The following is a 12,023-nucleotide window of genomic DNA, read 5'->3' as shown; positions in this document are numbered from 1 at the left end:
CCTGTGAAACACATGCAAGCACAGAAAAGCACTGAGGGAAGTCTTCCTTAGACCACTGGGAGAGCTGAAGGCACTACCTTTAACAGAAGATACTTCTTTCCCATAATGCCCTGCACAGAACTCCTATGGTGGGAAATGTTCTCACCAGAGAATGGTCAAACCCACATTAGACCCAAACTGACCCCAGACTTCTCCCTCCATCCCTGCCTGACATCTTCTGGGGCTGAGTGAGGGTTTAGGAGTTTTTGCCCTTGTAAATACGTAAAAGGTTATGAGATTCACACCACAATCCACCCTAGCCTTGTCCTATGAATCTGAGTCCCAAAGGGAAAGTGGCTTTACCCAGGGAAGTCAAGTTCCCGTAATTTGTCAGCATCACCTCCCTGCACAGGGCTCTCTGCGCAGGAGAAAGGTCAGCCCATTCTGTCCGGGTGAAGTAGAGAGCCAAATCCTCGAAGGTCACCACCTCCTAAAACAAGAGGTTCCTGCTGCCCCAGAGCCAATCCTCTGGCTCAGAGCCAGTGTGGAACACAGGGGACAGTGTGAGGTTCTGAGGGACAGTCTCATGATGGATGGGAAATGAAGAGTAAAAGGACATGGCCCTGAGTGCTAATGAACAGCCACACCTACAACCAGCAGCTCTGAGGCTCCCTTTACCGTCAGAGCAGCTTCTAACTGCACCTGAGACTTACTACAAGAGGCAATGTCACATTATAGAAAACCGGAACTGAGAAAATCTTTCTCAAATCTGCCTCCCTGAAGTAAACCCTCTTCATTTTTACATATGCCCTTCTGGTCTTTCAGACACTATATAAACACAATTGGCCTCCGACTGTACATCTCACAGGTGACATCCCAGGGATGACCCTCCTGCCCCACTTTACTGATCAGAGTCCAGCCTATCCATCCTGCTCCCTGCACTTACACTGACCCCTGCTCTCTGTCCACATCTGCATGCCCTATCCCAATTCTCACAGCCACCTACTGAGAACAGTCATGGTTTGTCCAAACGGGACCCATTCCCTGAAGCCCTCACAGAACCCTGCTGTGCCACCCACCCCTCCACCCTCAACAAAAGGGGGCGATGTTGCCTCTGCTTGAGCCCCTCCAACAGAAAGCACTCTGTGTTGGAAGAGCCTTCTCAACTCCAGACAGTCTTCCTAGGATAAAGTGTTTCCTGATTCTAATTGCTGCTATGTGGCTCTCTGGCTGTCTTTCTTTATACCTCTCAGATAAGCTGTCCTCTGCCAAGAAACCACCTGCCTGCCCAAACTCTTCCTTCCCAGACAGCATAATGATGTGGTCCTTCTTGTCTTCTTGGTGACTTCCCCGTGTAGACATGATCCTCATTCCAAGGCCTCACGTGGTCCTGGCATCAGTCACATGCCTGCCTCAGATGCCCAGTGACCCACACACCAGTTATGTTTCTGACATGTCCAATTCTGAACCCATCACCCTCCCTTAAATGGCTGCTTCTAATCCTGCTCAGTACAAGGAGAAACAAATGGTTAAGTGCTCACATCAGATGCTGGTCACTGTTTTGATTCCCTGTCTCAGCCAGTAGCACCACTTTCAGCCTGGTCTCCTTGGATGGGAACCTGAGAATCATTCTCAACTATCCCCCTAGTCACTGCTTAGTTCTGGCAAGCAATCAGCAATCAAATCCTGCCAATTCTATCTCCTAAATATTTCTTGGATCTGACTCTTATGCAACATCATTAGTCACCATATAACTCAAGTCCTCAGCAACTGTCCCTAACTCCAGGCTTATCCTCCAAGTCTACCTCTGTCCAGCACATAGAAAGATCCTTATAAAATGCCAATCTGACCTCAACTCTGAGAGCTAATGCACTTAGATGGATCACCATACAACAAACTCAAATTCAAGAACCTGGGCCTGAGTTCCATAGGCAATAAATGTTAGATGACAGGATGGCCCAAGACTGGAGACAAAGGAAATTGTTGAGAGGTTCTGCTAACAATATCCAGGAAAGGTATGATAAAATTAGGAAAGCTAGGGGATCCTGGGTGGTTCAATAAGTTAAGCATCAGACTTCAGCTCAGGTCATGATCTCAGGGTTCTGGGACAGACCCCTGCGTCAGGCTCCCCACTCAGCAGGTAGTCTGTTTATTCCTCTCTCTCTTTCTGCCCCTCCCCCACTCATGCTTTCTCTCTCTCTCGCTCAAGTAAATAAACAAAATTTAGGGAAAAAAACCAGGAAAGCCATATAAAGAAGGGACAAATGGGTGCTGAGACAAGAACAACAGAACTTGGATTGAATGAACAAGGTGACAAAAGAGAGTGAACAGTCAATAATGACTAAAAATCTGAAAATAGTGACCAGGGATGGTGGCATGGAGATACTAGCAATTAGCAGGAAGTGCAAGATGAGTGGGAGGTGCAAGGGGTACAATGAACTGTGTCTCTGATGTGTCGAGATTAGGCTTCCAGGCAAGGCCATACTAATGGAAAGGAACCCAGACAATGGAAGATCTGGGACTGGTACTTGGGATAAGATCATGGATGATGAGATGGGACATAATGAAGCCTGAAGAAGACTGAGCCCATCGAGCAGCATGCAACAATCCAGCACACTCCAGAGCTGAAAGGCACCTGGCGGAATCTTTCTCCTAACCTGGAATGAGCAGCATTGTTGCCATCTGACAGATGAGGTCAGCTGAAGCACAAAGAGGTTAGATGACTAGCTCAAAGTCACAATGCCCCTGAGGGCTGATGGGGATCTCCTGTGAAATTAAATTTCCTGTCATCTACTATGTTTCATACTGCAGCATGCTGCTCCCCTCAACCAGAAGTACTGACTCTCAAGACAGACATTCATGTGCCGTTCCTGAACTAATTTTTTCCTCACTGATCCTGAATCCCCAACTTTGCTCTTTTTGACGGACAAATGGTAAAGGCCCCCTTTTTCTCTTCTTCCTCCTACCATCCCTCTGTTCCCACCTCCCAAGAGTCTTGTCACCTTGTTGATCTGGAACACTCCTACCAAACATTGGATACCTCCACCACCAGCATGAGTCCCTTATCTCATGGATCCCTCTGTGGGGGTTCCTACTGAACCTGGGAGCTCTCCAGCTCAGCAGAGATCCTCGGGATGCAGGAGGCTATACTTCTGATTCCTCACTCTCTCCAGCTGTCTCCAGCCATTGCTTCCTGGGCCCTGGAGTCTCTAGCTGCTCAGTGTCATCGTCGGCTCTCTCCCATCATCCAATCCCACTGTGGGGATGAAGCGGGTCCATTCTGCTGCTTTGGCTCTAATACTTTTGCCTGAATCACTCCTCTTATTTCCCATTTCCTTCAAATAAGATTTCTTGAAGGATCTGAGGGAGTCACAGCTCACCTGGTGCCAGGCGTTCAGGGGCATGGCTGCCATCACCTGGGCTCCCTCTCAGTGAAGGGCAGGGGCTGAGGGAAGAAGCAAAGAGAACCAAGAGTGAGCCTGGCCCAGTCAGTGACTTACCTTTAAACATGCATAACTGTATTAGCTGCTAATAACAACTGACATTCACTCTAGGCTTGCAATGTGCCAGCTACAGAACTCAGCACTTTACATTCATTATAATACTAGCAGATATGTAAAACTATTATCCTCATTTTACCGAAACAAGGAAACGAGATTTAGAAAGTTTAAGTAATTATTTTAGGCCACAAGAGCTGTATTCATAACCACTAGGTAGTGCTATCTCTCCTAGGTAAAAACAACACAGCAGGGCAAAAATATAAATAAACAAAAGCAAAACAAACCAAACATTAAAAAAAGAACACAGGGAACCTACGTGAGAAACTGGTAACAGAAGATGCTTCTGGTGCAGGAAGACTGGGAAATTGGAATCCAGGACAGAAGACAGACTTTCTTTTCACTCTATGCCTTTTGAACTGTTCAAATTTTTAGCATGTACCTTAATACATTTTTAAATACAACAGCTTGTTTAAAAGTCTGAAAAAAAGGGAACCCAGAAATAAGCTTAATAAGAAACATAACAAATTTATGTAAAGAAACTTACATAAAATATTATTGACAAACACATGAAAAAGCAAAACATTTTCCTGGATTGAAACAATCAATATTAAACTTACTGTAAATGCTGACTTTTCTCCAAACTAATCTCTAAATTTAGTAATAACTTCCTTTTATGAAGAGCTTGTACACGCTCAGCACCATGCTAAAATGCTTTATATACATCTTCTCATTTACTCCTCACATTCCTTTAAAAAAGATTTAAGTTTTGGGTTCCCCCTCCCAAACAGATGAATAAACAGAAGCTAAGAGATTAGGAGACTTCACCAAGTTCACACAAAGAACAGATGGTCAAACCTGGATTTTAAGACAAACTTGGATTTCATGCCAAGTTTGCCAGATTCCAAGAGCCATACTTGTAAGCAGCTAACCAATATTACTTTCAAGCAAATTATGAACAGAATTTATTTAGAAATCTGATAAAGTGATTCCAAGGTTGATGCAGAAGAACAGTCAAAATAGCCACTAAAATTTAAATAAAAAGGGAAAATAGGAAAGAAAAAACGTGCAATACCAGGTGCTAAATGTGTAACAAGTAAGGTAGGCTGGTACAAGAACATACTGCTAGAACAATGAGACAGAATCTAAGACCCAGGAAAGACTAAAGCATAAACGTAAATCAGAAAGATGGCATTCCAAATCAGTGGGGAAAAGGGATGGATTATTCAGTGAACAACACTGGGAAAACTGGTTAACTACTTAAGAAAAAATGTGTAATTAAATTATCTTTTACCATACACTGAACTAAATTACATATGCACTAAAATTTTGAGTGTGAAACCAAACCAAAGAAACAGTAAAAGAAAATAAAGGTGAGTAAGTCTATATCCCAGGGTGCAGAAATGTCTAGCATGAGCAGTTCCATCACAGTGGTAGGGTCACAAGCCAAATGACAAAGAAACAAAGAGAAAAGTCTTAAAATGACAAATTAAACTACTTAAAACTTCTGGCTTAAATGACTAAGGAAAACTCAAAAGCAAACTAGGAAACTAACTCTACAACATATGCAAAAAATATTAATATTGCAGGTCCTTACAAAACCAATAAGCAAAAGTCAAACATCCTAGAAAATATTAACAGGCAATTCACCTATAAGTGGCCAGTAAACAGGCAAAAAGCTGTTTACCCTCTACTGTATAAAGATGGCAAATTAAAACAATAAAATGTAATTCTTCTATCTATCCAATAGAGAACTTCAAAAAAAAAAAAAAGATAATGCTTTATACTGGAGAAAATACAGGAAACCAGTATCTGCTGGTAGGGATGTAATTGTTACATCTTTTTCTCAAGACAAATACCTACTTAAGAATATTCCTATCTATACTGTTAAGTATCTATCCTGTTAAGTATTCCTATCTATACTGTTAAGTATAAAATGTCAAATTCAGTTGTGTGTGATTTGCTCACATTTAGAAAATTGTTAGTAGTGGTTACCTCTGGAAAATGGACTTGGGAGGGAGATTTCTTTTTTCCCCATACAACCTTAAGTAATATTTTTTCTTACCACATGCATGTAGCACTGTTTAAATTTGCTTGGTTAAATTTTAAAACCAATTTTTAAAAATTCCAATTTGAGGAATTTATCTGAGATGTGTCCAAAGATGTGTCTGCTCATAAACATTCATCACAGTTATTTCTAACATGAAAAAGATGCAGAATTAAATATCCAACAATTTGGTACAAATCAGAAAAAAAAGAGTAGCCATTACAGCCATCATGCTGTAGGATATTTCACAACATGGGAAAATATTCAAATGCCATGAGAAATTTCCTATTTCAACCTTCAATGGTGTAAATCATATGTACTTACAAATATCTACAAAACCACTCAATGGATATAAATTTTAAAACAGTATCCCTGAATGGTAGTCTTATTTTTTTTCTTTGTGCCATTTCAATTATTTCCCCAATTTTCTCACTAGAAATATACTACTTTTCGAATTAAAGGAAATGTCATAGCTCAAGTATTACATGTTTGACTGGATCCCAACTCGGTCCTAGCAACTGCTATTTCCCCCTGCCTCTAATAGCCTTTCCCAATTTGCTCCCCTTTTCACCTGTTAACTCCTTTCCAGCGCTTCAGACCTCAATTTCAAAGTTATATCCTCAAAGATCCAAACTAAGCCAGATCTGCTGGGCATGTACTCTTTTCTTATATCAAGCATCTTACACTGCAATGACAAATATATCTGCCCTTTTAGTCAATATTTATTGAGGTATACTCTGTGCACCGCGATATGGTTGGCACTAGGGATTCCAACAACTTGTTCTCGTGTAACTTGCACTAAAATTTAAGTGTGAGGTTATAACTTTGTTATGTGCTAGGTATGTGGTGGTCTGAAATCCCACGATGAGGTCAACAGTGCCAATGAAAGCAGGGGGATTGCCCTACTCTTGGAAGACTTGAGAAGTGGACTTAACTAGCACAAAGGGGGGCATATTTTAACAAGGCCAAGAAGCCTGTAGCAGGGGCAAAGGGAGTGTGCTGCAAGACGAGGAGAAAGCTGAGAGACACCAGGCCAAGCGGGGCCCGTGAACATTCAGAAGGTTCTTCTGCCCAAAACCAATGGGGTTATTATGAGCAGGGGCAGAAGTATGACCAGAATCAATATCCACTTCTCCGTTAGCCTGAAAGTTCCCTATGGCTGTCTTACTCATTGCTGCATCGCCGGAACCGAACTACGCTGCACTTAGCATGCGCTCAGTGGGGTAACGGACTGAACTGTGGCGCGTCGGTCACCCAAGAGGGTCACATCTTCCACCGGCGGCCCACACCCTCAGCCCCCATTTCCCGAAGCGGCCGCCGCGACGAGTGAAGGAGTGCGGGGGAAGCTCTCCTCGGTAGCGAAGCCGTCGCCCGACTCCCTGCCGGGTCAGCCTCCCAGAGGCCTCGGGAATCACGGAACCGCCAGGCTGGGGCCCCTGACGTTAGCCTCTCAGTCCACACTCACCTCGGGCCGTGAGCTGCCGGCGGCGGACTGCCGGTGGACGGCAGGAGGCGCGCCGGAAGTGCGTTACCGCCGGCGCGTCTCCCAGACTCGCGCTTCTCGGCTCTAGGACGCTGGGTCTTCTTCGGGTTTTTCCGGCCTTCCCCGCGCGGGCCGGCCCCTGCGGGGAGGAGGCGACCTTCTCTCCGAAGGGCTTGCGGTGGCACAGACTTTAAACCTTCGCAAGAGACAGAGGAAGCCCAAGGCTCTCCCGAATGAGCGCCAGTATTTGGAGATTCTCTTATGTGGCTGTACTCAGGCTGGTTCTGTTCATTGGACTGATTTCGTTGTAGATTTATGAGTTGTAACTGCAATGTGAAAAATGCATTTAAGTCAAGAGAACAGTTAGAAGGCTATTAAAAGTCCCCGTCACAGCAATGAAGAGCTGGATGGTGGCAATACTGTTTAGAACTCTTTACCATTAGCATCTCTCACAAGCTATTCTATAACGGGAATCAGCTGTAACTATAGATACACACAAGCATATTTATATGTACACATTTATTCAGCCTTCCGGATGGTACCTCTCTAGAAATTAATCTTTAAGTATTCTTACTTACCCATTATACATAATCAGCATCCAAACTGCTCCAAAATCACCGTTTAGTCTGTCTCAGTGCCGTTGGCTTGACAACACAAGGTTGGAGATGCTCCTTCTTCACCTCAAGATCTATTATTCCACCGACGGAACTGAATCCTAGAAAGATGAAACATCAGAGCTCTCACAGTGATGTAGGAGGCTTCTTGGCCATCTTTGCATTATGACCCTGGCTTTTATCTCTGTTCTCATTGCCTCAACTCACTGAGGGCCTGATCATCACTTGGGGATCTGCAAACACTTCCAGTCCTACATCTCCATAGACAGGTAAATAGCAAACACTTCCAGTCCTACATCTCCATAGACAGATAAATAACCTATGACCCTATAGGTTATATTCCTAGAACCTAAAAAACTCTTGCATACATGCACAGGGAGTCATTTTGTATAAATAAAAAAATTATAAGCCCTAAAACTTTTTTAATACCATAAGTCACAAGTAACAATGGTATTTAATGAGAAACCTTGAAAGGGATGAATATTCTTATACATGCTTTTAAGGAATCAATACCGTTAAAGAAGTATTTTAAAATATTACATACCAGTTACCTAAAGTCATTAAAAAGAGGAGCATAAGCCAGATGGGACACCAGACTAGTCTTGTGTCCAAACAATGCATTCACTCAACATCTTTTCCAGCCTTCTTCTGGTGTGCCTTTCTGTACTGCAAGATGGAAAGCTAAAACCAAATGTCCCATATTCCCTGTGGGTGGGCTTCTGAGTGGGCTCCACTGATAGATATATTCATGGCAAGACTAACTTATGTGATTCAAGTGGCACAGCTCACCACAGAGGCAGCATTGTTCAGAAGCCCCCCAGCTGTAATCTAGAAGGCAGTTTCAAATCTATTGCGTGAATTAGAATCCCTTTGATCGTACAGGACTGCAGTGTTGCTGTGGGAGTTATTCCCAGAAATTTAGCCAGAATCTGTATCTTCAACCTTCCCATTGATTTTATAAATTAAAGATTTTATTTATTTATTTGAGAGAGACAGAGACAGAGTGAGCTTGGGCAGGGGAAGAGGGGGAGGGAGAAGCAGACTCCCTGCTGAGCAGGGAGCCCAACTCGGGGGGGTCAATCTGAGATCATGACCTGAGATCATGACCTGAGCTGCAAGCAGAGGCTCAACCAACTGAGCCACCCAGGTGCCCTGATTTTATAAATTTCTAAAACGTTGTAATAAAATCTGGTTTATTTAAACTAAACTCTGACAAATACACACTGTGTCTTATAATAATGAATTTGAGTTTCTGTCTAATGCATCCATTAATAAAGAGAAAACACTATCACTAACTACAAAAGTTTTATATTTGCCTCCTAGGGGACCTACTCTAAATGGCAAGATTATGATTACTGCAAACTTTTTTACATATTTATTGTGGGAAATTGTTTTGGCATGCTCTACTTGGTGAAAAAAAAAACACTGGTTAGTATATGCTTGTTGTAGGAAATTGAGCTTATTCACTTAATATGTAATGAGCATATTACCCCTACTGATTTCTTAATATCTGTGAGTCATTACCTTCACTCTGTAACCCTTGCTATATAAGTAGCATGAACTTACCAACTATTAAACATGGAGACCCCTTTGCTTTGGCTTTCTCCCTTATAGGCCTCTTTGAGTTTGTTTCTTTAACACATACAAGGATATTCACTATGGCACTCCTTGAAATAGTAAGAGTAGATAAATAGGCTGTAGAGAATTCTATTTATTAGTTAAAACGAACTAGAGCTACAAGCTTCAACACGTAAAACTCTTAAAAATCATGCTGAGTTTTTTTTAAAAATGCCTGTGACAAAAGAACACAGTACAAAATGTTTTTACGTTTAAAATATATGTAAATTATAAATATATAATATTTATGGATAATTTCTAGAACTTACACATAGAGTAAAAGCCCCAAAAGAAAAACATGCATAATTCAATGATACACAGTAACCCCAGCATAGGTGTTTACACTGGGAGGAGGAGGAAGGCAAGGAGATACAAGGAAGAGGGATAGGGAAAGCAGGACTTAAGCTGTGAAATATTTTTGAAATGTTGGCAAAATCCCAGTATTTGCTTAACCTAGATGGGGGGTACATGAGAACTGATGACTTTTAGTACTTTTCTATATCAGTTACTTCACATTAAAAATAAAGATTTAAAAGTAGAAAATAATGCTTTTATCACATTCATTATATTATTAGACTTTTACCCTGGAATGGATGGTCAGGTGATATATCAGTTCTGTTTTAATGCTGAAGCCTTCCAGATGTGTTGTTAGAACTTGTTTCCACAGGATAGACCCTAGGCTGTCTAAATTGGGAGTAACTCCTGCTTTACAGTCACTGGATTTCTCACCTCAGTAATACATAATACCATTAGAACTATAGCTGAAAGCTTTCTCAGACTTCATACATACAAAGTTTCTTCCTATCATCATGCCCACTTAATTTTGCTTTAACAATATGAAAAACTTTCCCATAGCACTTACACTGCTAGAGTTTTTCTCCAGTGTAGATACTCTGATGCATATCAAATTGGGAGGTACTTTTCAGAACTACAGTTAAAGCCCTTCTCACACAACATGCATTTGTTTAGTTTCTTCCCACGGCAGGCCTGAATGCCCAATTAATTTTGCATTAACAATGTGGGGGCTCTTCTCTAAAGTAAGTGTTCTGATATTAACTCACTTGGGAGATACACCTGAAGGCTTTCCTGCAATCACTTCACTCATAAGGGGTCTCCCCAGTGTGGATTTCCTGATGCCAACAAAGTCTGAAGTTATGCGTTTAAGAGCTTTCTCACACCTAATATATCCATGGCTTCTCCCCGCTGTGGATTTTTTGATGCTGAATTAGTTTTCTGCTGAAGCCTTTTCCACACTCTTTATATTGAAAGAGCTTCTCTCCAGTATGAATAAGCTGATGCTTTCTACTTTGGGAGCTACATCTGAAGGCTCTCCCACACTCATTATACTCATAGTCTCTTCCCAAGGTGGATTCTCTTGATGTTGAAGATAGAATTGCGGCTGAAACCATCCCCATATTGCATACACAAATAAGGTTTATCCTCATCACGGTTTCTTTGATGTCTGATTGGATTTACATTGACATTGAAAGCTTTCCCCACATTCATTACATTCATAAGGCTTCTCTACAGTTCGATTCTTATGATGTCTACTATAGTAACAGCTATACTTGAAATCTTTTCCACGTTCTATATATTTGAAGGGTTTCTCCACAGTGTGGCTTAATGCCAAGTTAGCTTTGCACTCCTATTGAAGGTTTTCCCACATTCCTTACATTGAGATAGTTTGAAAACTCTTCTGTGGACTTTTCTAGTGCTAAGTTGGGAGTTACACCTGAAGGTTTTCTTACATTCTATATATTTGAAGTCTCACTCCCATGTAGATTCTTCGGTGCTGGATCAGTTTGAATTAAAGCTGATATCTTTCCCACATATCCAACATTTCACAGGACCTCTCCCTATTGGGAATGCTTTGAAACTGATAAACTGTCTGTACATTGATTAAAATAACCTCTCCAGTGGAGACTCTAATCCTCTCCACTCCTGCTGGAAAAAAAACTTCTATTCCCCTCCTCTTCCCCCACCATGGATATTTCCTATTGTCTCTTCAGTTCATAATCTTCTAGAAAGGTAGTTCCTTGGAAAATGTTTCTCTGGAGTTTACTAGAGAGCACAATCTCTTCCTTTGCTCTATCTTTTGTTGTTATGAATTCATTTGCAGTCTTGGTTACATCATCTATATTTAGAAATGAAAAACAATATTACACTTAAGAATTGCTCCTGAGGGGAGATGTAAAGGATCTATATTCTAGAAGCTACAAATCACTCTTGAAAGACATTGAAGAAGACACAAAAAGATGGAAAAATATTCCATGCTCATGGATCGGAAGAATTAGCATAGTTAAAATGTCCATGCTACCCAGAGCAATCTACACTTTCAATGCTATCCTGATCAAAATACCAATGACATTTTTCAAAGAACTGGAACAAACAGCCCTTAAATTTGTGTGGAACCAGATAAGACGCCGAATCGCCAAGGAATCGTTGGAAAGGAAAAACAAAGCTGGGGGCATCACAATGCCAGATTTCAAGCTGTACTACAAAGCTGTGATCACAAAGACAGCATGGTACTGGCACAAAAACAGACACATGGACCAATGGAACAGAATAGAGAACCCAGAAATGGACCCTCGGCTCTTCGGGCAACTAATCTTTGATAAAGCAGGAAAAAACATCCAGTGGAAAAAAGACAGTCTCTTCAATAAATTGTGCTGGGAAAATTGGACAGCTACACGCAAAAGAATGAAACTTGACCGCTCTCTCACACCATGCACAAAGATAAACTCCAAATGGATGAAAGATCCCGATGTGAGACAGGAATCCATCAA

At 41.7% G+C, this 12,023-nt stretch overlaps 2 protein-coding genes across 12 annotated transcripts in view; both read right to left on the bottom strand.

The window, feature by feature from the left end:
- ZNF23 (zinc finger protein 23) overlaps positions 1–3,848 on the bottom strand; it is a 54,644-nt gene extending 50,796 nt beyond the window's left edge. For 5 of the 6 annotated variants that reach the window (XM_034672470.1, XM_034672473.1, XM_034672474.1 and 2 more), the window contains exon 1: positions 3,360–3,424. The gene's annotated coding sequence lies outside the window, so the exon portion shown is untranslated. Of the gene's footprint in view, positions 1–3,359; positions 3,425–3,795 lie in introns of those variants that run through there. The other variant, XM_019801501.2, reaches the window with a different exon arrangement.
- Positions 1–3,926, bottom strand: part of ZNF19 (zinc finger protein 19) — a 33,862-nt gene extending 29,936 nt beyond the window's left edge. For 2 of the 6 annotated variants that reach the window (XM_034672482.1, XM_034672484.1), the window contains exons 1-2: positions 3,796–3,862; positions 3,360–3,424 (exon numbers count right to left, since the gene is read on the bottom strand). The gene's annotated coding sequence lies outside the window, so the exon portion shown is untranslated. The other 4 variants (XM_034672481.1, XM_034672483.1, XM_019801506.2 and 1 more) reach the window with 4 other exon arrangements.
- Positions 3,927–12,023: the final 8,097 nt, after the last annotated feature.

Source organism: Ailuropoda melanoleuca, chromosome 12 (assembly GCF_002007445.2).
Source record: "Ailuropoda melanoleuca isolate Jingjing chromosome 12, ASM200744v2, whole genome shotgun sequence".
NCBI lineage: Eukaryota > Metazoa > Chordata > Mammalia > Carnivora > Ursidae > Ailuropoda > Ailuropoda melanoleuca.
The sequence above is the reverse complement of the archived record's forward strand: the minus strand, read 5'-3'. Positions and strand labels throughout refer to the sequence as shown.